The sequence below is a fragment of the Grampus griseus genome, assembly GCF_964374135.1.
Source record: "Grampus griseus genome assembly, chromosome: 9".
NCBI lineage: Eukaryota > Metazoa > Chordata > Mammalia > Artiodactyla > Delphinidae > Grampus > Grampus griseus.
In genome coordinates, this window is record NC_139003.1 from 74,754,917 (window position 1) to 74,780,075 (window position 25,159).

At 40.3% G+C, this 25,159-nt stretch overlaps 1 protein-coding gene across 2 annotated transcripts in view; it reads right to left on the reverse strand.

Annotated features, from left to right (window-relative positions):
• Positions 1-486, reverse strand: part of HYCC1 (hyccin PI4KA lipid kinase complex subunit 1) — an 81,143-nt gene extending 80,657 nt beyond the window's left edge. For both annotated transcript variants that reach the window (XM_082661643.1, XM_082661644.1), the window contains exon 1: positions 306-486. The gene's annotated coding sequence lies outside the window, so the exon portion shown is untranslated. The remainder of the gene's footprint in view (positions 1-305) is intronic.
• Between the last annotated feature and the right edge of the window lie 24,673 nt (positions 487-25,159).

The following is a 25,159-nucleotide window of genomic DNA, read 5'->3' on the forward strand; positions in this document are numbered from 1 at the left end:
AAAGCTGCCGCCGCCGCCCAGGCAGCAGGCGGGCTGCGCCCAACTTCTGGGCGAGAAGCCGCCGGCCGCAGCCCACCATCCGGTCCCGCTCCCCAGACCTCCGGACGCCCCAGGCGCCCAGCACCGTCTCGCGCCCAGCCGCGGCGCCTCGCGCGGGAGCCGTTACCTCCAACGAAGCCGCCGCTCCGAGGACAAAGTCCCGGTGCCCTCCCCGCCGCCGCCTCGCCCCGGCTCCTCCCTGACAAAAAAGTTATCGGTCGCCGGCCGCCCTGGGGGCCCGGCGCGGTTCGCTCGGCCGGACTCACCAGAGCGGCTCTCCAAGCTCCACCTCCAGAATCTCGACTTGTCTGGCTCGCAGCGACAGCGACGGCGGCTGCTCTGCTTTCTCCCGAGTAAGTAGCACCACCTGCCCACCTTCTTCCTAGCAGAACGGGTCCCCGCGAGCCATCTTCCCCCTCCGCTCACTGACTGACAACCCACCCCCGAGAGCCGCCACTGCCGCCAGCTACCCTGACGGGCAACACCAGGGACCCGTCCCCAGGCAGCCAACCGCCACCGCCCCACGCCAGCTCGGCCTATCGCCGCCCGCCGGGCGGGACCAGAGCAACTTCTCCACCAGTGAGAATCTTCCTTTGCTAGGCCTGGGGCGGAGCCATGAGGTGGGAGGGAGGGCTACTTGGTGGGCGAGGTCTGAGCAATAGGCGTGGTCGGGGCACCCAAGGGGAGATGATTGACTGTTAAGATTGCGGCAACAACTAGGCGATAGTGATCAGAGAAGGTCTCTTGGACTCAGCCATTAGGATTTACAGCCCTCCCAGAAGAAAATAAGCCTTTCGGAATGCTGTTGACCGTAATCACAGAAGAGAAACTAATTGATATCTTAATTTCTTGGTCAGGAGGATTTACTTCCCAGTAATTCGAGTCACCAGAATTTATCAAAATTTTATCAAATCCTCGGAGGGGAGAAAAAAATGTACGTTTTGCAAAATGGTAATAAAAACTCTTCTCACCTTATATCATTGCTTTTGGCCTTAGTTGGGAAAAAGTCAAACAATTCCACAATATCCGTTCCATGAGCTGTTTCGTTTTGTTTTGTTTTTCTTCATCTTCCCTCCCTACTCTTCTCCCAAATACGCACTAAATATTTTATGTAACGACTGGAACCTGAGCACATCTGAACTATTTCCTACATATAGTTCCTCTGTTTCGACCTTGTTGATTCCTCCTACCACATCCCTCGCAAGTCCAATCAGAATTGATTAGAAGAAAAATGAACCTTCAACCTGGAAGACAGGAAGCCACTTTAGTTTTATAAGAAAGGGGAAGGACTTCTCCTAAAGCCCCAAGATCTTTTCAAACATAGCACACACATAAATAACAAGCAAAAAGTAACAAAATATATTACTTGATATTGAAAGGGAATCAAGCAAACAACTTCAGGTAATCATTAGGGTAGATCTATAGAACAATCAGGATCCCCCATCCAAGAGCATAGACTGATTTATAAGTAAATAATAACAAAATATGGTGATAAGGGCAACAGAGCTAGGTTCAATGAGCCAGAGGAACACAGAAGAAGAAATTATTGTGTTTAGGAGAGTCAGGGAACTTCACAAGGAAGGTGATATTTGAGTTGGATCTTAAAATGTAGATGGGAGTTTGCCAGAGAGGGAAGTCAAAGGGCATTTCAGGAAGCGGGAACAGCAAGTTCAAAGGCGTGAAGTGTGAAAGGGCACTGATTGGCTGCAGAACACTGAGAAAGTTGGTGGGGCTGAAAGGCATGTAGCAGCCAAAAATTAAGCTAGAGCAAAACACTGAGATGAGATTATAAAGGCCATATGAACTACACTAAGGTATGTAGATGAGCACTGTCCAACAGCACTTTCTTCAAGGATGAAAATGTTCTATATTTGCGTTGTCCAATATGATAGCCACTAGCCACAAGTGGCTATCCAGCGCTTGAAATATGGCATAGTGGAGGAACTCAATTTTTTTTTTGAATTTTAATAGCTCCCATATTGGACAGCTCAGGTTTAGATGTTATTCTACAGGCAATGAGGGACTCATAGAAGCTTTTAATCATGTGGATAATCTTAAAGACAGTGTAGAGAGTGCCTGTTCTGTTTGATGAGAATCTTGACAGATCAGACCAGGGTACTGGTGGAGGACTGCAGGATAACTTAGGTCAGCTGGGCCAGAGCCTGGCCAGGGGAAGTGTTTACCTGAAGGAATAGAAACAGGAAGATCCAGAGAGTGTGTTGTACTCTAACATCTCAAAAAATGCAAGCAGTCAAAACCCAAGAAATTGAATTCTGACATCAAGTCCTGACAGAATAGGGAGTAGGAGAGTGAGGTGTCAGAGAGGGAAAGAAAGCCAAAAGGTCAGCTGATCATAAAATAGGGAGAGAGCAAGGGTGAGCAGAGGAGTACACACACAATCAGTTTTACTGACAATTAGCCATGTGGGCCACTGATGTGTTGGTCTGATTTAAAGAGCCAGAGATTCTGTTGGCAAGAAGGTCCACTAGGACCAGGGCATGACCCCAGCAGACATGAAGGGCCAAACCACACCTTCGGAAATGGGAGAAAGGGGCAAATACTTATTGACTTCCTGCACTACACAGGGCACTCAGCTTGTCAAGGATACAAAAGCATGCCAGAAGCTCACAGTATGGGTCCCTGGGTAACAGGTGAAAAGTAAAGCAAAGTTTAATCATTTATCACAACAATAGAAGAGATAACACAAAGCAGTACATGATTGATTCATTGTTCAGATGATTTTCTAGGCAATAACTGCTGTGTGAGTTCAGAAGAGAGAGCAAGCCCTTCAGTCAAGGATGGTCAGGGAAGGCATCATGGGAGAGGTAAAAACTGAGCCAAGTCTTGAAAAATGGGCAGAAATTTGAATCCGAAAAAAAAACACGTGAGAAGGAAACTCTTCGTATGCCTGGGAAAGAAACAGAAGAGGGGGGCTTCCCTGGTGGCGCACTGGTTGAGAGTCCGCCTGCCGATGCAGGGGACACGGGTTCGTGCCCTTGTCCAGGAAGATCCCACATGCCGCGGGGCGGCTGGGCCCGTGAGCCATGGCCGCTGAGCCTGCGAGTCTGGAGCCTGTGCTCCGCAATGGGAGAGGCCACAGCAGTGAGAGGCCTGCGTACCACAAAAAAAAAAAAAAAGAAAGAAAGAAACAGAAGAGGGGAAGTATAAGCAATGTACAGAGGACATGGGGAGCCATATGAGCTGGCCAGACCCTGCCAAGCTAGGTTGGAGATGGATAATAGAGTGCCTTAAAAGCAAACTCAAATGTTCAGGTTCTGTCTGCTTGCCAGTAGCTTCCTGTCTGTTCCTTAGAGTTACTTGGGATGACTTTCAAAAATATAAATGCCGAAAGCATACCCACGTCAAATAAATCAGAAAATTGGGGGATGGATATAGGGTTTATTTCACAAGCTTCCCAAGTGAACCTAACATACACTCAGGGTTGAGACCAGGCGAAAGACATCGTAACATTTTACTAATGCTAAATCAAGATCGTACATAGGATGGATTGAGTGGGAGAGACTGAAGGCTGTCTATTTATATTCATATATTTGTTTCCTTTCTGCAAGAAGACAGAAAGCAATTTATTGCCTGACCACTTCCTGTTTTGAAGTGGTGAGATGATATAGAAGGCAATTTAAGTCATCTTTCCTCTAAGTCAGAGTAAAACCAAAACACAAATTTATGTTCGCTGTCCACCCTCCTTTCTATCACAATTTGTGCATATAAAAGTATTTTCCAACAATAACAGCCTGCAGTTAACAGTTACACATAACCATTTGTGTCTGAGCAGCAAAGCACCAGGAAAATGCCTGACAACATTGTTTCAAAAGGGAAATGCTTTTAACCTACTTTATGAAAGTCAGCATACTCCAGACCTTAACTACCCAACTTTGCCAGTCTCCAATATCTGTATGCATAATTCTACATTAACTACTAAACTGCATTTACCTTCTTGCAAATAAGTTGAACATTTTAAAGCGTGAACATTTTCCCTATGATATTAAATTTCAGAAACCTAAGAAACATTTAACTCAAATATAGTTCTATTAAATTAACCGTAAAACAGCTAGGTAACATGACTATTTTCTTCCAGGTTTATTGAGAAAAAATTGACATATAGCATTGTGTAAGTTTAAGGTGTACAATTTGACAATTTGATATACAGACTGTGAAATAATTACCACAGTAAGATTAGTTAACACATCCATCACTTCACATGGTTAACTTTTTTCTTTCTTTCTTTCCTTTTTTTTTGGCTATTGTTGTGAGAATGTCTAGGATCTACTCTCTTAGCAACTTTCAAGTATACAATACAGTATTGTTAACTGCAGTCAGCACGCCATACATTATATCCCCAGAACTTATTCATTTTATAGCTGGAAATCTGTACCAACATCTCCCCATGTCCCTCCACCTGCAACCGTTGGCAACCACCAGTATATTCTTTGTTTCTATGTACCATGACTATTTTAAATGACACAGTCAGGAGAATTTTATCTTGAAAAAAACATGAAGAATACGTTACTTTAGTGGCAAGGATGTTAAAACGTACTTTTTAAAAAAAAAATTAAAACTAAAAGAGTGTGTCTAAGAGGTCATTCTGTCTTGCTGTGCCAGATTCTCCTTCTAAGAGAGCCACTCCAGCCAGTGCCCACAGCAGAGGCAATAGCCATGATCTGTGCCATACAACCCCCTTCCTAGAACCATATAGGCCAAGGGAAGCCAGGCCTAATGATGTGAACACTCCATCCAAACAGGGATGGTGGTAATTACCTAAACCCATTCTCTTTCAAGAATGTGAACTGGAAATGGGAAGAGAAAATCCCTCACGTGGTGGGTGCAGAAGCTAAAAAGTCAGGCAATAGAAGGAAGCCCTGAGAAGCCCCAAGAGGGGCAAGTTATGAGGAAACTGAAGCCATTAGGCAGTGAACAGAGATAAAAAGTAGAGGACAAAGTAACTGGTAACAAAGGACAGAGTAGAATGAGTCACCGTAATAAAGATGGGGATCAACGAAATCCTGCTGTTGAGGGGACAATGAAATAATCCATCTCCTACAGCTGCACTGAATCACACCAGTTTCCAGTGTTTGCATTCAACATCTGTGAGATCTAACTGCAATTGTTTCCAGAGTCCTATAAGATTCCCATCTGCATCACCTAAGATATTCTAAGTAAATTGTTGTACCTTTCATGCCTGTATGAAACAATAAGTAGACTCCCAGAATCAAGCACCAAGTGAAAGAAGCTGGATCAATTGCATTTTGCAAAGTGAATTTTATCCTTCAAGGTTGGTTCCGGGTTTTTCTAGGAATAACATCCTAGAAAGAAGACAACGTTCTCTATATCTTAAAAAAAAAATTCATAAGTTAAAATTTCAATATCCTTATAACAGATGTTTTAAGGGAAAAAAACTTTTTTCTCTTAACTTTTAACAGCAGAGCCAATCTTGTTCATATTTATAAAAAGCCATATAGATAGGGATGGAAAGCCTAATGACTAACTGCTACCCTCATTAGAAAAGAAAAATAGCCACACATATCTTCTAAGACATTTTATTAACCAGTGTTTTCTAGAAGAATTATTGTTGGGAGAGTCTTGTTTTGCACGTTTTATAAATCATGTTTTTGAAAAATATTTTATGACATGGGAAAAAGATGAAAAATGGGTACAAAACTGTATACATGGGACTTCCCTGGTGGCACAGTGGTTAAGAATCTTCCTGCCAATGCAGGGGACACAGGTTCAAGCCCTGGTCCAGGGAGATCCCACATGCTGCAGAGTAACTAAGGCCGTGTGCCACAACAAGAGAAGCCACCACAATGAGAAGCCCATGCACCGCAATGAAGAATAGCCCCCGCTCGCCGCAACTAGAGAAAGCCCGTGCAGCAACGAAGACCCAACACAGCCAAAAATAAAATACATTAAAAAAAAAATACATTTTTTTGAAAAAGCAGTAATCTTAAAAAAAAAAAAAAAAGAGAGAGAGAGAGAGGCAGGGAGAGGCACACCCGCAAAGAGTTTTGCCAACCCATTCACTCTGGTTTGTTACTCTTGGGTTAAGAGAGTCCAATGTATGAATAATACTATTTTTCAATTTTGTTCTCATCTACTTAGTCACCATCACCACACCCTGATATTTATGCAAAAAAGAAAAAAGTTCCAGTGAGCAAATTCAACATCATCACCAATGTTCAGTAAGGACAAGCCCGTCACCCATTTCCTCCATCGCCATGTTGAAATGACTCAGTCCTCCATTAAGCTGGTCTTTCTTGATACCCATTATGTCAGCAGAACCAAGGAACACCTTCTGTAGACTTCTCTGTTTACCTGAGGCAAGTTCTCTGCACAGGCATGGGACACATGTCCAGGCTCAGCTCCCCTGTGTCCTTTAAAGGGTGTCATTTCCCAAAAAACCACTACCTCTATGGGCTGAACCATGGTACTAATCTTTAAAGTCATTCTCGAAGATTTTTTTCAAATTTGAATTACAGCAGGAAGAAAAGAAGTCACATTGGTCATCAAAAAATTAGCAGAGATCGAGAATTCCCTGGCGGTCCAGTGGTTAGGACTCTGCTTGCTCACTGTCAGTGGTCTGGGTTCCATCCCTGGTCAGGGAACTAAGATCCCAAAAGCCTCAGAGCTCCGTCAAAAAAAAAAAAAAGAATCAGCAGAGATTAATTGATCATATTTCTAAGACAGAGCAGGCCTTTAGGAAAGACAATGGGGAGGACGGATGCAAGGAATGTAGATATTTGAGCCTGGGACAGTAACTAGGGAGCTCTTTCCCTCTGGAGACCATGGGCAGTAAGATGCTATGGGGATCTGAGAAGAATCAGGGGGACCCTTGAAGGAAATAAGATATGCTGAAGGGGTCAAGGAGGGGCAGGCTATTTTGACTTGGACCAGTCCTGCCAGCTCTGCAATTGTAATTTTGTTTTAACAGAGGTGTAACGTACATATAGAAAAAGAGAGAAAACAAAAATACGATGACCTCAGTGGATTGTCACAGGTGAACACTGCAACCACTGATCCATGTCAAGAAAAAAAAATTGACAACAATTCATAAGCTCCCTTGGGCCTGCTGCCAATCACCACTTGCTCCTTCCTTCCCAAAGATAACCTCTGTTTTGACTCCTATTGCTCTAATGTAGCTATACTTATGAAATTTGATGTAAGTGGAATCATACAGAATATATACTCTTGAGTCACTGTTTCCTCTACATATTGTTTGCATTCCATCCATGTTTCTTGTACTTATAGTTTATTCATTCTCATTGTTATATGGTATTCTACTACATGAATATGTTACAATGTATCTGACAATACTACAGCTGATGGACATTTGGGTAGTTGTCAGAGGAAGACTATTACAAACAATGCTGCTGTGAGCATTCTTGTACTACATGGCTCTCAGTGTACATGTATGTGTACTTTTGTGGTATATATCCAGGAGTGGAATTTCTGGTTTTAGGGTCAGCTTATGCTCTCCTTTACATGATACTGTCAAGTCATTTTCCTAAGTAATTGTATCATTTACGTAGCTATCAGTGGAATATGAGAGTTCCAGTTGCTCCACATCCTTGTCAATATTTGTATTACCAGCCCTTTTAATTCTAGCTATTCTAGTGGATAGGTAATGGTATCTCACTGTGGTTTTAATTTGCATTTTCCAGATGACTAATGCAGACCTTTCCACGTTCAGCAATTTTAAAGCATCTCTGCCTGTCTGTTTCATTGCAAATCACTGCTAAGTCACATTTTGATTCAGACTCAACAGTCTTTTTTTAATTGAAATATATTTGACATATAACGTAAATTTAAGGTGCATAACATGTTGATTTGATACATTTTTATATTATAATATGATTGCCATCGTAGCTATAGTTAGCACTTCTATTATGTTGCATAACTATCATTTCTTTTTTGTGGTTGGAATAATTAAGATCTAGACTTAGCAAGTAGGATGATTATAATACAATATTATTGTCTATATTCACCATACTGTGCATCAGATCTCCAGGACCTATTTGCCTATTAGTTGCAAGATCAACAATCATTCATTAAATCCCTGCTGTGAATCTGAGACTACATGTGTTAGTTGCTTCCAATTACATGGCCTGAAGATGGTGGTGAGAGATTTTTCTGGACTAGGTGATTTCTGGTCAGACCTGTTGGTTTAGCTCCAGTATATTTTCACTGACATTGCAGGGAGGACACTACTGGGAGAAGAATATGCCAGCAGGGCAGGGAAAGAGGAAAGGAGTTGAGTATAAAGAGTGAAAACCAGCTGCATTTCCAAACTTTACAGCTTGAAAATAGTTGGTGACAGTTTCCACAAGGAAAATAATTTAACCTGTCAGCCATAAAATAGGACGATTATTAATACTGATACAGATAATACTAATCCTTGTAAGCAAGGGCAAAGTGACCTTCGACAGGTGTTTGACGGTATTGTGAAATAAAAATCTCCTAGACAGATCTTTCTTGGAATGACTCATAGCACAGCTTCTCTAAAAATGTGGGTAAACCTCTGGGAACATGAGGTTCTTTGAAGGCCAAAGAAAAGTTTACTTGGCCTCAAATCCCACCTGGCAGTTTTTTCCAGAGCTGGCAATAGGGGCTGATGAGACGCTCTTTTCTGTTCTAGAAAAAGAGGTTGCAAATTATCTTCCTCTGCACCTCAATCAAGAGGTGGTGCTAGATGACCTTCCCCCCTGCTACCTGTCACAGGTTGACTGGAGTGTATGAATATTCCACCATAGGGTCTATTTGTCAGACTGAGGTGCTGTGACTGTGCAGACAGTGGAGAGGAATGTGGGGAGAGTATTTGGGAAGGGTAACACCTTAACGGGCTACTTAACAACCTCGACCAGTTAGACACACCTTTGTTTAGCATATCTGCTGAAGTCTCACTGAAAAGGAAACCCTAAAGGACAGTAGGCCTTGACTGAGGAGAGGGCCAAGACAGTCTGAACTCTGGGCACGTTCAAGGGGATAGGAAGACCAGCTCCTGCCTAAGGCGGGAACTAGCTCTTGGTGACCGGGAGTGAAGGGGAGGAAGAAACCTGGGAAGGAGTGAGCATAAGGCAACTGAAGGCAAAGGTCAACCATTTCCCAATTTTCCCTAAGGCTGACCCTGAAGTATTGAAACCTAAGTGACCTGAATTCCCTGCAGTGAACCTAATAACAGATCCAGCATTTTGGCCACCTTAATTACCCATTCAGATCTCCCCAGAACACACCCGTGGTGCATTTGGAAGGACAAGTTGACCTCTCCTGGTGAGCCAGGTCTTTCTTGTCCACCCAGCTTGCCCAAAGGGCTGTAGTTGAGCTTTCATATAATCACATTTTCATTTCTACGCAACTCACACCTTATTCAGATGAACAGTCTACTGTTGGTGGCATATGTCTGCCCAGAGATGAAATCTTCATCTCTCTTTTCCTTGTCTAGAAGACACAGGAGAACTGAGAAACTGAATTTTGAGGGAGAAGTAAGACAATGAATAGACCCAGAGGGTCTAAAAGATGAAGAGTGGTCGCGTGGAAAAGACACATTGTGGAACTAGAAGGCAGGATTGGGCTGACACCTCACATTGACCTTGTGTGACTTTAAACAAGCTCTGTGGATCTCAGTTTTCTCATCTGTAAGATGAGTGGAGTAAAATGTTCTGAGCTGAAAGTAAAATGTTCGTTTATTTGACATACTGGAGTTTTGCTCAAAGTTTTTACACAGAAGGTAGATTGTGGAGAGAGAGGCCTAATTATTCTCCATTTTCTCCCCAGAGCCTTGTGTGCTCTGGCTCCAGAGAGGCTCTCACTTACTCACATTTCATCTCCTGGGCTCTTTTGCTCTCTGGTTCTATCTGAGTTTGGCTAGTAGGAGATACCTGTAGGAGAACTGAGAACTGAATGAGAGAAAGAGAGAGATTTCTTTCCTGCTTCCTTCCTGCTTTGATGTGCTGCGTCCATAAGTCCAGCTTTTATGGGATGGCCCTTCCTCCAGCTGGTAACACCTTTACTCTCTTTGCTCCCTCAGACCTACTAGCAGTAATAGCTTCCCACTGTCGACAGTCCCTGGGTACCTTAACATCTTTGCTGTCTCCCTTGACCTTGCCCTCATCTCTGTAAATAGTCCCTTTACTAAAACCTCTTCCACTGAACTATTTTGAGTGGAGAATTCGGTTTCCTACCAGGATCCTGGTTAATACAAAAATTTTCTCTTCAAAGAGAAAACTATGAATTACAGAACTTCCTGAGTCCCCCCTCTCCCCACTTGATGCTAGCTATTACTCTTTTTCCCATTTCCAGAGTATGATGAGGTCTGATGGGTGTATCTACTTGGAGGAGGGAAAGGAACACAGAGTTAAGAGGTCTCCTTCTTTTTATTACTTACACTATTGTTTTCCTTTTTTTAATTGAACGGTGGTTGGTTTACAATACTGTGTTAGTTTCAGGTGTACAGCAAAGTGATTCAGTTATACGTACATATATATATTCTTTTTCAGATTCTTTTCCATTATAGGTTATTACTAACACTATTGTTTTTCAGGTGGACTTCATCAGTGCAGCAACTCACAACAAAGTGCAGGTACACACTTCACATGAAAGAAATCCAGGTTGGGAAATGGTTAAGTTATTTGGCTAACACAAATGCCGAATTACATGATCCAAGCTCCAAAGACCATTTCCTCCCTCTCCACACCTCCTCCAACCAGAATTATTGGACTTGGCTTTGAAACATGACGAGGTTAAGCAGGCGGTTTCCAAGTTTTCCCTTTCACTTTGCATCCAGGATAAACATAATCCATGACTTTGATTTTTACACATTTTCATTTCAGTCAGGAATTGGCAGTTTTTCAGCAGGGCTGCACCAAGTTTCATCTCTTTACTGAAATTTACATTTTTTACCCTTTCTGGTTATAACCTTTCTGCCTATGTCCTCTTCTTCCCTCCTTCCCCAGTCGTTGTGGATCAAGGACACTATATCATCCAGGGATGAAGGGATTTGAGAGGCTAAATGTTATAGACATATCCAACTTGACTAGAGGTTTCCGTGAGGTCTGAAAACTAGACATGTTGAAGACACGTAAGATTGTCAGGGAGGTGGGGAGTTTGCAGCTGTGGAGAATAAAACCCGGAGCTTTTAGAGCATTAGAGAGATTTGAAGTAAAAGGAGGAAATGAAAAAGCTTTTAAAAGCAAAAATAGCTTGGATAAGTCTCTCCTGAAGTGTGTGCCATGGAGCCCTAACACCGTACCTCCTGTGCAGGGTGCAAGTTGGGGGGAGATTATGATCAAATACGTTTGGGAAATAATACAAAATGTGGCACCTCCTTGGAGAGCCCCAAAGCCTACTAAAGGTACTGAGAACTCTTGTAGTAAAGAATTCTGTTTAATGGTTGAGTCACCAAGTTTCCCCGCAAAATTCTTAGTCATGGAACTTTTAAAATAACATCTATTTTCATTCTCTTGTGGAAATATCAAGGAACAAACTTTGAAAAACATAGTCTGTCATACTGGGAGGAGAAACTCAGGGAATAAAAACAGAAGAACCTGGGCTTCTCTGGTGGCGCAGTGGTTGAGAGTCCGCCTGCCAATGTAGGGGACACGGGTTCGTGCCCCGGTCTGGGAAGATCCCACATGCCACGGAACGGCTGGGCCCGTGAGCCATGGCCGCTGAGCCTGCGTGTCCGGAGCCTGTGCTTTGCAACGGGAGAGGCCACAACAGTGAGGGGGTCCACATACTGCAAAAAAAAAAAAACAGAAAAACCTGATTTGTATCTTCTCTGTCTCTTTCTTACTTCCTGGGCAATAGGGCTCTAGCACTAGGATTCAAAGTCAGACTGCTGCTCTTTTCCACCCTGATGAATATTCTAGTTGAAAACGGTCTATATAGTATATAATACCAGACTGGCAAATGTTAAGTGTTCTGCAAATGTCTGTTGAATGAATTTATGATTGAATAAAAGGAGTTAGTCCCTGTAAACCATGCACAATGCCTGACACAAAATAAATAGCAACAAATGCTATTATTACTATTCATCATGATCTCTGGTTTAGAGGAAACAGAAAAACTCAAAACTTGTTACTGTCTCCCCCTTCAAAATAACTTAAAGACTTCGATGGGCTCTGTCATCAGGTAACATACATTTTCTGAAGCAGAACCAAATGATTAAGCCACAATAAAATGACCTTTCACACAGAGAAGTCTTACATGGAAATATATCAGAATCACGGACAAAAAATTCTGTTTGCTTAGAGACACAGACAACGAATGGCATGTTTCTACAAGGAAGAAATGAACTGGGTAAAATAAATATATACATACATACATACATATATATATTATATTCCAATTCTGTGATGCCAGAAGGAAGAGCTAATTTGTTGAGAGTTTTGTTTTTATTTTTAATATCCTTCCATAGTTGCCATTACTTACAATAACAACATAAAACATGAAGGAGGTGAAGTAACTTATTTCACTTCTGCTCCTACCTCGACTTATAAACAGAATGGAGGCTCTAACAAACTGCAATTGTTAAGATTATGTGGATCAGCTTCCTTAGAAGGAACTTATCTTGTCTAAGAATCTCAAGCGTTTCCTGAGTTAGTAATGTACCAGAGTTTGTTTCTCGCTGACAACTATTAACTAATCACATCAAATCTTTTGAAAGAGAACTGTCTTTCCTGCCCACAGTATATCACGAAAACATTAAGAATAGGGTCGTGCTTTTATTGAGCACTTTCTGTGATTTTAAACCATAGAAATAGATTTGTATTTATATATGTATTATCTCATTAATGAAAGAGAAAGTTGTCAGTTATTTGGAAGAGGAAAAGCTCCAATAAATAAAAATATTCCTTATTTCAAATGCATTTATTTTCATTTTATTGAGTTTTAGGAATTTATGTAACATTAAGGGTTACAGTTCAGCATGGCCAAAGTAAAAGAAGCTCTGATTTGAAGTTGCTTCAGTAAGGAAATTTGCATAACCTCACATACCAGGAGGTACAGCGGAAGATCAAGTCTCTGGCTGGAGTGATTCAGTGTCTCAATGATTTCATCAAAGGCTTGGGCCCTGTCCCTCCCTCTGCTCTGCCCTCTGCCCCACTGGCTGCTTACTGAGGCTGGTTCTCTCCTCATGATAAAATGGGTACCAGCAACAAATAATCATTCATTATTCATCTCCAACAGGAGACAGTAAATCTTCCAACCAACGAATATGCGCCTTTGCCTTTAGTCTCATTGCGTCAAGTTATTACACTTGTCCATTCCCAGAACAGAGGAATGACATTGATTGTCCTAAACCAATGATTCTCAAAGTACAGTCCCCGGATCAGCGGCTTATGCTGCTGGGAACCTGAAAACCTATTGGAAATGCAAATTCTCAGGCCTCACTCTCGCTCTACTGAATCAGAAATGTTGGGGTTAGGGTCCAGCAATCTGAGTTGTAACAAATATGCCATGTATTCTGAAGTTTGAGGATCACTGCTTTAGACTAAACAGAATCTACTCCTGGTGCGGGGGGAAGGGGTGGAGACCTGGACCAAACTAGGGTTATGTTAGGAGGAGGAAGTTATGCCTGTTGAACTACTAACAGTGTCCACGTCCTGGATTTCTCAAAAACAACACTGGTTTCAAATATTCTGTTCCATGGGGGTTGCAAAACACGGTCCGCATTAAGATGACTATCTCAAAAACTCTCTCGAAATCCTCTGGTGAATGTACTGTGTCCTGAAAAGACAGTGAGAATATATCAAGAATCAAAAGATCTAAGGTCTAAGTCTAGCTGTGTCACTGTTCAAGCCAATGTCCTTGAGAAATTCACTTAGACTCTCTAAACCCCAGCTTTTACTCCTGTAAGGGTGTTGAAACAAAGAGTCTTTAAATTCTTGAAAACAAAAACAATTGTAGCCAGCATTTACTGAACACTTACTCTACGTCATACATGGCCAAGGATTTTATTTAGCATCCTATCATTGAATACTTAGAATAGTCCCTATGAATGATGGCTGGATGGATGGGTAGATGGGCAGGCCGGTGGGTGAAGAATAGCCCCTATGAAGCATGTAACTTGCCCCAACTCAGTTGGCTGCTGAGTGAAGAATCTGAGATTCAGGTCTATCTGACCCACGGTCCATTTGCTAAGCCACTATTCCACATATAGTGGCCCACTCTCCCTAACCTCCATCAAACTAACTCTTTGTGATTCTGCAGTTCATTTGGTTTCTTATGGTTTAACTCATTATGCTTTTTAGGAACATGCTTTTTAGTATAATGAAAAGAATGTGAGCTTTTAAATTCAAGCTATATTGGAATCTTGGCTTCACCACTCTCTTGATCTATGACTTTAGGAAAGTTATTTAACTTCTCTGAAACTTTAATTTTCATTCTGTAATATAACATTTTGCATAGCATTTGTAAGGATTAAAGGAGATAATACATCTAAAGTGCTTGGCACAGTGCCTGGACTATAATAGATATTCAATAAATGTTCATTTCCTCCCCTGCCTATTGCCTCATGGGAAATGTTATTTGCTGAATGAGTAGGAAATACTTTAGAACATTTATTTATTCATGTTCCCCAATATTTCCATTCATAAGTGCCCTTATTAAGTTGTACCAGGAATGGAAAAATTCTGCCTGTGCCTTCTTGGCTAAAACCTTTCTAGGTATAAGAACCCAGAGGGAAGACCACGTCCAGGAAAAGAACAGTCCTAGACTTTCTATCAGTTCCCCCATATTCACACTCTCCTAACAATCTCTTCCCAGAGTTTTTTCAAGTGGGCTATGTGGGTCTACATTTGAACTTGAAAGGTTATTTCCAAATTTGAGAGGTAGTCCTCTTCACCTGTGTTAATCTCAAAACAGAACAGTCTGTGTGGGGTAAGGAGTACACGCTGTCCTTTCACAGGCCTCCCTGTAATGGACCCATGTGGGTGCTGGGTAACAGCACCCACACACAGAGTTTGGGGTAAGTTATTTGGCTCATGACAAGAAAGGCCATGGCTCCCAAGGAAAGACTGCTCCCTTTGAAGCAGCTACATCAAGGAAAGAAGAATTTTACTCTCCGAGCTCCGAAGGGTGTGTGTAGTTAATAATTCATGATGCACTCCCATGGGGTTTAAATAATTGTTTAATTGACAAATTTTTTGTGGCTCTATCATCACACCATTTTTAATGGTGAAAAGTCATACAATTAGAAAACGTAGTCCATTCAAATACTTGAAAAATAAGAAGTTCTGATGTTTGCTTAAAATTTTAATGTTACTGTTAATGGTGGGCTGTTTAATTTTGCTGTCTTGAAGAATAACAAACTTCTGGATTTTTTTTTTTTTTTTTTTTTGGCTGCACTGCATGCGGCTTGTGGGATCTTAGTTCCCTGACCAGGGATTGAACCCGGGCTCTCGGCAGTGAGAGCATGGAGTCCTAACCACTGGACCACAAGGTAATTCCCAATAATAACAAACTTTTGGAATAAATTGACAATAAATGGCTTCTGAAGTTATTTAATGCTTATACTTTCTTGCAACATGATTTAAGTAGAGTGGACAAGTATGGCCTGTGTTTTCCAAGGCCATGACCAATACCCCTTATAGTTACATTTTGAAGCAAGTGTTTGACATCAGATAATTCATCCAGAAAATAACTCTCTAAAATTTCCTTTATTGTAACCAGGAGGCAGTAATAGATCATGAAGATGAATGTATGTTATTATCCCTCTGGTTGATATAGAAAACACAAAATGATAAAAGCTGTTTTATGGCCTCTCTTAACACAATGCTAGGAAATCCTATGGTGGTTTATCTTGCATCTTCATGAGCAGAAAAGAACATAAAATTGAAAAAATATCCAAAACTGTCATTAATGGTAGTCATTCTTAATAATTCTACTCTATAATTATACCAGGTTTCCTTATAAAATTTTTATATATAACACACATTTATTTTACATATATGCATATTTCTATAGTACATAAGTGCTTTAAAGTTACATAAAGGATACAAGTTTTTAATTATTAGACACCAGAGCTGGGTTAACAAACAAGCATCTTGAGACTCTATGGGGTAAAACCAGGCACTATTATTTTTTTTTAAACCCCTCCAGGTGACGACAATGTGCAAGCAGAGTTAAGAAACACCACCCAAAATATTCTACCAACCACACATGAACATGAACACATATATTTTCTTAACTTCACTGAGAACATCTACTACTAGCAATATAGTCTCATAGAACAGACAAGTTCAAGGGCATGCCTGCTCCCTTTCCCCATTATCCTTCATTAACTTCTCCCTGAGCAAAATATCCAAGAGATTGGTTTGTCTGTTTGTGTGTGTGTGTGTGTGTGTGTGTATAGTAGCATCAGTAGTAGAAGAAGTAGCAAAGTTCTTTGTTCTTTTTCCAAATGATTTTTCCTGCAGACTCAGCAAAGAAGACTGAATAAAGCACAATGTACAGAACAAAAGTGGAATGCCTCAAGAACCTTCTGCCCTCCTGCCCCTTTCTCCATCATCATCAGTACCCCAGGGGTCCCCAGAGCACCATTCTAAAATCTGCCTCTCAGACCCTAGAGAACTTGGCTATCTCACTTAGCGGCTGCTGGAAGAAGACTCATCTCTAGTGTGACAGGAAGGGCCCCAGGACAATCTGCTGAATTGTACAATAAGCAACTCCACCCAGGCAGTCCTGGATCAACCTCTGCTTGCCCTTGGCCATGCTATGAAACACCAATAACTGGATATTTAGAAGGTTGTTCTCCTCCAGTTCCTGGTATGAATAGTTCTAGGCAGGGCCCTTACTCATGGTGGTGAAATGAAGCAAATAATACCGTGTGCTCCCCTCCCGGCTCTCCCCCTTCCTCCAAATCAGAGAACATCCCAAGGGACCCAAAAAGAGGACTGCCAGTCATGAAAAGTAAATATATAGCCTAAAAGGGGTGTGTAGAGTTAGGAAAGGCAGTTTTGCCCACTCTATTTTGATGATTTGGGGAAGTAGTAGTGGGCAGTGGCATATGGGTTTGGTCTTTGTTAAAAACAAAATAAAACAAAATACAGAAAGCCTGGTTGACAGCATATTCTCTCTCTGGCCACCTCTGAGTCTCTACCACTAGTCTTTGTATCCACTGAGCCCCTGTCCAGGGCCTGGGACCTGGACTTATCTTTTTGATTCATCACACAAAAGAGAGCTTGGTTGAAGACGCTACCTGAAATTTATAGGGTGCAAAATGTTTTGTGCCTGCCGATAACCCAGTGGTTAATCTTAAAACCAACGCTTAGAGAAGTTAGCCAACTTGGCCAAGGTCACAGAGTGGTGGAGATGGGATTCCACTCCATGTCTGCCTGATTCCAAAGCCCACAGTCTTTCTACTACATTTGCTTGTCCTTGAGGAAAGGGGTTTTGATTGGAGGATGAGGTAAAAGATGGGTAATTTTAGACACCAGGTGAAATTGGGTTCAGACCAGGACTAAGTAAGTGCTTTATTAGGGGTCTCTAGGAAGACACAGGAAACATAGGCCCACAAGGGAGTTGGGGAAGAAAGACAAAGAAAGGGAGGGCACTAGAGACAAACATCACCTAATCCAAACACTTGAACACTGTGAAGCAAATCCTGATACCCGGGCATTACTAGATGTGTAGAAACTAAATCTGTACAGCTCTTAAATTTTTTATTGTGTGACATTTTAATCTGATAGAAGATATACATTCAAATTCTGTACTAATTTAATTCTTCATCTTGTTTCTGGGGCAGTTAACAAAGGAATACAAGATACTCTGATTTGTCCTAGGCAGTCAAACATTGTGAAACTTTTTACATTGGTTAAGGTGCCAAAGTGATGATTCATTTCACACAGATCACCAATGGGATTGACTTCCAATCATGTCTATCTTGGTCTATACCAGAAACAGGTAAAGGGGGTCAAAAGGTACAAACTTCCAGTTATAAAATAAGCAAGTCCTGGGGATGTAATATACAGCATGGTGACTATTGTTGATAATACTGTATTGTATATTTGAAAGTTGCTAAGAAAGTAGATATCAAAAGTTCTCATCACAAGAAACAAAAATTTTAACCATATGTAGTGACGGGTGTTAACTAGACTTATTGTGGTGATCACTTTGCAATATATACAAATATAAAACCATTGTACACTTGAAGCTAATATAATTGCTATATGTCAGTTATATCACAATACAAAGAAGAGAGAGAGAGAGAGAGCGACCCACAGGTCACTCACCGACTCGGTAGTTCATTTACAATTTGCCATGAGGTTCCTCCTAGCTCCCATGTATGTGGATGTGATGATAGCTTGGCCAAAATGAGGTGGTATTTTGTCTAGTTTAAACAATGTACCTCAAGTAAAATTTAGCTCCAATCATCCTAATTCAAACAACCAACTGTTAAAAAGCAATATATAAGACAATCAGGGAAATATGAACACTGTATATTTGATGATGTTAAGGAATTTATTGCCTACTTCTTTTGGTGTAATAATGATATTGTGGTTAGTTTTCATTGTTGCTGTTGTTTTAGAATATTTCTCTTTTAAAGCTACATATAAAAATATTTACAGAAGAAATGATATGATTCCTGGGATTTGCTACAAAACAATTCAGTGGTAGAGGGAGGGAGTGTAGGAAAAGTAGATGGGTAAAGATGAAACAAGATTGGCTATAAATTAATAATTGGAGAAGCTGGGTGAAGAGTAAATGGAAGTTCATTATACTATCCCCTATCCTTTTGTTTATGTTTAAAATTTTCCATTAAAAAGTTTTGCTTTTCTATATATAGACCTAATCAGTGTGACATAATGGAAATTTCAAAGGATTTGGAGCCAGGTAAACCAGAATGCAAATACTGGTTCTTTTCACTAACAAGTTAGTGGGAAGATTGTTAAACTCATGGAGCTTCTTTTTCATCTTTAAAATAATTAATTTGTACCTTATAAGAATATTGAGAATTAAAAGAAATAATATCTCTAATGCACCTCACAGTGCCTGACACACAGTAGACACTCAGCAACTATTGTTATAATTGTACAAGATATTGAAGACGTAGGCATTTCAAAGAAACTTGGAATATGTTTTAAGATTTCAATGGAAATCTCAAAGTAGAATGAAGTGAACTAACAAAACAAAAGGTGGTACCCTTTCACAGAGAGCCAGAGATCAGAACTTCTCCTAGGCAAGGAGACAATTATCCAAAGCACAAAAGGAAACAACTTTCCATTTATCTCATTTCTAAGGTAACCATTGTATCACTAGTAAAATAGTCCAGGAATAAATTGGACATGATTTATAGGTCTTAAATTCCATTCTGCTTCAGTATTTGAATGAGAAGGGGCAAAGAAAAATGTCCTTGCCTGGGAATACGGGAATAGGATCCAGAATTTTTTTTATTGACATCTTTCTCTAGTTTAAATTTGTACTTAAATTTAATTTATTTAATTATGTGTATTTACTTATGTGTATTCAACTCACATAGATCTCCTATGTGAAAAAGTGATTCTCATTAGACAATTATGTTTATAACTTGCTCATTCTTCTATAACAACCCAGTTAATGGCTTCAGCATTCAGCTACTCAAACCAGAACACTGGTAGATATACTCAATTCCCTTTTCTCCCTCACCACTTCTCTTCCCACACACTTTCAAGTGATTCCCAAGTCCATCACTTTTATCTCTCAGATGCCTTAGGCCAAGTCCTCAGCATCCCACAATTAATTTCTGCAGCAATTGTAAAACTGTTTTCTTTATCTCTAGTTTCTTCTTTATTCAAATTATATTGCAAAATACTGCAAAGTGGCATTTTAGCACTCAAATCTGATCATTTCATTACTCTGGGTAAAATATTTCAGTAGCTCTCAACTGTCTACAGAAGACGTTCAAATGCCTTAGCTTGGCAATGACCCTTGTCCACGTCTCTAACCACATCAGCTCTTCATCTAGACATTCAAATGCACCCTATCCCTTGCTCTCTAGCCTTACTAAATGACTTGCCATTTTCTCCAAGTACCATGTTCTCTTCAGCTGCTGTGTTTTTGCACATGCTATTCCCTCTGCCTTGCAATATATTCGTTCTGTCTCTTTGACAAACCTTGCTCATACTTCAACTCTCAGCTTACATATTCTTTTGGTTGTTTACTCTTTCACCGCCAGTTGCTCACAGCCACCATGTTGAGTTAGACCCTCTATTCTCTGAGCAACTTGCACATGCATGCACATATTCCTATTTAAAAATCTTACACTAGTAAGTTGTGTGTGTGTGCCCGTGAGCTCCTAGAGAACAGAAATCTCGGCTTATTTATCTTTAACTCCTTAAAGGTTACCTAGTATCTGGCACAAAGTAGGTGCTCAGGAATATGTGGAATAAGTGAAGGGAACAAATTAAGCAAGAGAAAAGATTAAAAACGCAGTACAATGAATAACTACTCTTCAATCTTTCAAAAATATAATACCTATCTTTCCTAGAATACACCTTACCCCCTTAAGTCTTAGTTCATTAGATTGTTCTTTCTGTCTAGAATGCTTTTCTCTTCAATTTTATCCTTGGCTCATCCTTCAAGAAGCTACTTAAGAGGTGACATCATTATCTCTACTAAGCTTGTCCTGAGCCCCTAGGGAGAGTTACCAACCTCCTCCCTTGTATGGTCATAAGTCTCTTATGTGAAAAATAGATTCTTGTACTTTATAGTACATACCAGAGCCCCTTGATGTTTGTAAGGTATATGTCCTGAGACCTCACAGATCCAAAAGTTTGACTATGGAAATGTTTATATGGGTTTCTGGATTTCTTCTAAATTAAATTTCTAGCTTGCTGCACTCTAGAGCCTGCAAGCCACAACTACTGAACCCACTTGCCACAACTACTGAAGCCCACACGCCTAGAGCCCGTGCTCCACAACAAGAGAAGCCACTGCAGTGAGAACCCCGTGCACCGCAACAAAGAGTAGCCCGCACTCGCTGCAACTAGAGAAAGCCCTTGTGCAGCAACGAAGACCCAGTGCAGCCATAAATAAATAAATAAATAAGAATTGGTGTTCAGTTTCTAGCTTGAATCCTGGATTTCCTCCCAGCACAAGACAGTCAGCTTTTTGACTTTCACTCAAAATCGTTCTTTCACTTGATGGCCATTTTGAAAAGTCATATTTATTGGAATATGATTTACAGAGAGTAAAATTCACTTTTTTTTTTTGGCCACTCCCTGCAGCTGAAAGAACAGAGTCCTAACCACTGGACCAGCAGGAAATACCCAAAATTCACCTTTTCAGATGTATGATTTTATGAATTCTGACAAATACATCCAGGCACATAACCACCACCACAATTTTAGATAGTGTACATTTCTACCACCCCAAAAAGTTCCCTGGTGCCCCTTTGTGATCGCTCCCCAGCCTACAGCTGTGCCTATGGTTTTAACTTTTCCAGAGTGTCATATAGATGGAAACAAATAGCATGTGGCCTTATAAGTTTGGCTTCTTTAGGTTAGCATAACGCATTTGAGATCTGTCCCTTGTGTTGCTGAGTAGTATTCCATAGTATGGAATTCCACTGTATGGAATGTATCACAGTACGTGTGTACACATCGTGGATGTTCTATAGTTTACTCATCCCTTCTCATGTAATGAACATCTGTGTTGTTTGCATTTCTTTTGGTAGTTATGAATAAGGCTTCTATAAACATTTATGTCTTTTGTAAACATATATTTTTATTTCTTTTGGGTAAAAACCTAGAAGATGAGTTAGGTCATGTAGTAAGCACATGTTTAACTTCATAAAAAACTGCCACGCTGTTTTTTCAAAGTGGCTGCACCATTTTTCATCTTACCTGCAACGTATGAGAGTTCCGGTGGCGCAGCATCCTCGCTGACACTAAGAGACATGTAATGATATCTCATTGTGGTTTTAATTTGCATTTCCCTAATGGCTAATGATCTTTTCAGTGTTTATGAGCCCTCTGTATCTCTTGTTGTATGAAATGTCTGTTCAAATGTTTTGTCCATTTTTTTTTTAATGAGATTGTCTGCTTGTAAATTATTGAGTTGTCAGGGTTCTTTACACATTAATGAAATCAGTCTTTTATTAGATAGTGTTTTGTAAATATTTATTTCCAGTCTGTGGCTTCTCTTTCATTCTCTCAACATTGTTTCTTTGTTTTTTTTCTGTTTTTTTTTTCATTTTTATTTTTGGCTGCATTTGGTCTTCATTGTTGCGTGGACTTTTCTCTAGTTGCAGTGAGCGGGGCCTACTCTTTGTTGCGGTGCCTGGGCTTCTCAGTGTGGTGGCTTCTCTTGTTGCAGAGCATGAGCTCTAGATGCGCGGGCTTCAGTAGTTGTGGCGCATGGGCTTAGATGCTCCGTGGCATGTGAAATCTTCCCGGAACAGGACTCAAACCCATGTCCCCTGCATTGGCAGGTGGATTCTTAACCACTGTGCCACCAGGAGAGTCCTTAACATTGCTTTTTGAAGACTCGTTGTTTTTAATTTTGATCAAGCCCAATTTATCAGCATTTTCTTTTCTGGTTTGCATTTTTTGGATGCTCTTTACAAAACTTTTGCCTAACCCACGTTCACAAAGATTTTCACCAATTTTCTTCTAGAAATGTTATACTTTAGGTTTTACACTTAGGTCTGTGATCTATTTTGAGTTAATTTTTTTTTTTTTTTTTGTGGTACGCGGGCCTCTCACTGTTGTGGCCTCTCCCGTTGGGGAGCACAGGCTCCGGACGCGTAGGCTCAGCAGCCATGGCTCACGGGCCCAGCCGCTCCGCAGCATGTGGGATCCTCCCAGACCGGGGCACGAACCCGTGTCCCCTGCATCGGCAGGTGGACTCTCAACCACTGTGCTACCAGGGAAGCCCTTGAGTTAAATTTTTAATACTGTGTGAGGTATAAGTCAAGGTTCACATTTTTGCACATATACGTCCAGCATCTATTGTTGCAACAGCACATATTGAAAGTCTATCCTTTCTCCATTGCATGTTTGCACGTTCTCGTCAGCATGTTTGCCAAAAATCAATTGACCATATATGAGTTGTTTTATGCCTGGATTCTATTTGAGGAGTTGGCCAACTTTTTCTGTAAAGGGAAGGATAAGAAAGATTTTAGGCTCAAAGGCCCTACAGTCTCTGCTGTAACTAATCAACTCTGGCATTACAGCATAGTAGCAGCTCTAATAGACAATATGTAAATAAATAAGCCTGGCTATTTTTTTGTATCAACAAAACTTAATTTACAAAACGGACAGCAGGCCAGATTAGGCTTTTAGGTTGTAGTTTGACAACACTTGCTCTAGTCTGTTTCAGTGTTTTGTGTCTATCCTTTTGCAAGTACCACCCTGTCTTGATTACTCTTGCAAGTTTTGAAATCAGGTAGTACTGTGATTCTTCCAACTTTTATCTTTTTTTCAAAATTGTTTAACCATTCGTTTAGCCATTCTTCTGCAGAATTGACTATACTTTTTGCTTTCCTATTTAAGTTTAGGATATGCTTGCCAGTTTCTAGAAAAGAAAAAAATCTGCTGGAATTTTTATTAGGATCACACTGAATCTATAACAATTAGGGAATAATAGGAATTTTAACAATATTGAGTCTTCCAATCCATGAACTCAGATACTTCATTCTTTAGAGATATATATTTTATAGTTCTCAGCATACAAAACTTACACATATTTTGTTAGGTTTATACATAAGTATTTAATGGTTTTAGTCCTATTGTGCAGTGATATTTTTTATTTCACCTTCCAACTTTTGCATATATATATATATAAATGATTTTTGTGTATTGAGCATGTATCCTGCAAACTTGCTAAATTCCCGTATTAATTACAGTAGCTATTTTGTTAATTCTTTGAGATTTCTTATATAGACAGTGATGTCACCTGTAAATACAAACAGTTTTATTTCTTCCTCTTCAATTTCTTTGCATTTTTTTTCTTTCTTTATTGCACTGGCTACAACCTCCAGTAAGATGGTGAATAGCAATGGTAAGACTATACAATCCTCCCTTGTTCCTGATCACAGGGAAAAGCATTCGGTCTTTCACCATTAAGTATAATGTTAGCTCTAAGCTTTTCATAGATGTCCTTTATTAAGTTGAGGAAGTTTCTTTCAATTTCTAGTATTCTTAGAGTTTATATCATGAATGGATATTGAATTTTGTTTAATGCTTTTTCTGCATCCATTGAGATGATCATATAATGTTTCTTCTTTAGTCTATTGATATGGTGAATTACATTGATTTTGTTTCAATATTATGCCAGCTTGCCATCCTGAGATGAAGTCCCTTGACCATGATGTACTATCCTTTTCATATATTGTTGGATTTGATTTGACAATACTCTGTTGGGAATTTGGGGGTCTATGTTTATGCATCTTTTCTTTTCTTATAATGGTTTTGTCTGGTTTCAGTATCAGGATAATGCTGGCCTCATCAAATGAGTTTCCTGGGACTTTCCTGGTGGCGCAGTGCTTAAGACTCCATTCTCCCAATGCAGGGGGCCCGGATTCAATCCCTGGCCAGGAAACTAGATCCCACATGCATGCCGCAACTAAGAGTTCGCATGCCACAACTAAGACCCAACACAACCAAATAAATAAATAAATATTTTTTAAAACATAATGAGTTTCTTATGTCAACCCTCTCAGTACAATTTTCACCCACTTACTTGATGAACAAAAGAGACACTTCAAAATGACTCCCTATATGAAAAATAGTGTGCATCAACAAAGCCTCCTTAGGATATGGATGACAAGCAGTAAGGTAGACATACTCATTGGTTCAGTAACTGAATCCAGAACCCCAGCCCCTTAGTATTAAAGAAAAAACTCTAAGCCTTGGCACAGTTATATATTAGTGTACCTCATTGGTCTCTTCCTGGCTTGGGACTAGCCAAAAAACACGTTAATTCCAACTGAGTCTTCGTCTATGCAATTGCTACCCTAATTTTTGTTTTAAAAAAAACAAAAAACAAAAGAAAATCCAAATTCTCTCTCACTAGAATATAATCTCCTTATGGACAGGGCATATAATTTATTTATTTTTGTATTTCCAATACTAGTACAAGGCTTGGAAATTCTTGGGCATAAGCATAATTTATTTAATGAATGAATGAG